Source organism: Malurus melanocephalus, unplaced genomic scaffold (genome assembly GCF_030028575.1).
Source record: "Malurus melanocephalus ecotype Western Australia unplaced genomic scaffold, MMel_1.1 scaffold_186, whole genome shotgun sequence".
Classification (NCBI taxonomy): Eukaryota; Metazoa; Chordata; class Aves; order Passeriformes; family Maluridae; genus Malurus; species Malurus melanocephalus.
This window is the reverse complement of record NW_026623418.1, coordinates 459752-461004: the sequence shown is the minus strand read 5'-3', so window position 1 is coordinate 461004 and position 1253 is coordinate 459752.

Sequence of the window (1253 nt, the reverse complement as noted above, 5' to 3'; positions counted from 1 at the left end):
TCTAGTCAGAGAAGAACTTTGGGCTTCACTGAATCTCAAGAATTCTTCAGAGAAAAATTATCAAAAATAAASTAGAGGTTTGACAAAGGAACTTAGTGAGGGTTTTATGGCAACAAGAAAACTATGACTGTAAATAGGAAGAAAGAACAGAGAGTTTATGTTAAAATAGGGAACAATTCCTGTGTGCAARCAGGAATAACATGCCATTATAACAGAAAGGCAGAACCCTTGAACATGGCTTATTTTGAAAAGTTAGTACAAAAAGAGGAATAAGCTGTTACTTGATGATGGACATAAATAGACAAGAAGCTTCAGAGGTTGGATTAGCTTCAAAATGATAGTCCAAAATGGCAAKATGTCCTTCTGTTGAATTAAGCTGAGATGATAAAAAGCCTTTACGATTAGCTGTCCAACAAAATGTCTAACAGAAATTAAAGACCTTTCAAGAAAGCACAAAATTGATGATTTAGCAATGTTCTCCTGTGAGAAAAATTGTAATACATGAAGTATTTATAGATMAAGTCATCCACCACTGGATGTCTGTTTCCATGTTAAAACCCATGAGATTTTACTGTAAAATTAACTTTAATTCTGAGAATGTGATTTCAAAATACTGGTAGTAGGAAAACATTATTTTAATACTTGTGGAAGAGAAGCTCTTAGCACATCTGTACTTTACAGACTGCATAAACAGAAAAATGGTGAAAACTAGATCCCAAGATGTCATAGATATATCAATATGTAAATAATTTGATGAGGTACAATGTTCATAAATATTTTTCTTGAAAATAAGATTATAAGATTGACAAGGAAAACTGTAAACAAATCAAAACAAACCATCGTAGTGTTGCTTCTAGTGRTAATATGATTCAGGAAAAACTGTATAAAAAATTGATTTCTTTCAAGTTTTACAAAACAGCAATGGCTGAATTCCCCAGTTAACCCAGAGAAAAAAATAAAAAGTAAATGTTTTGAAGAATTAGAATCTAAAAACACCAACAATATTYATTTAGAATATAAAATATTAAGAATTTCAAGTGCAGTTTGTTGATTTTTTTTCATTATTATGCTTTATTATTTTSATTTGGTTACAAAAATTCACCTCATCTGCACACAAAATTAGTATCTGTGAGCACAAGATATTTAATATTTTTTTTTATCTGTCTATAAGTCTACTTCATATTTCTCTCATTTATTAAAAATTTCTATGGTTACCTTCAAATTTTCATGTAATTTTTAGTGCATGTATTATG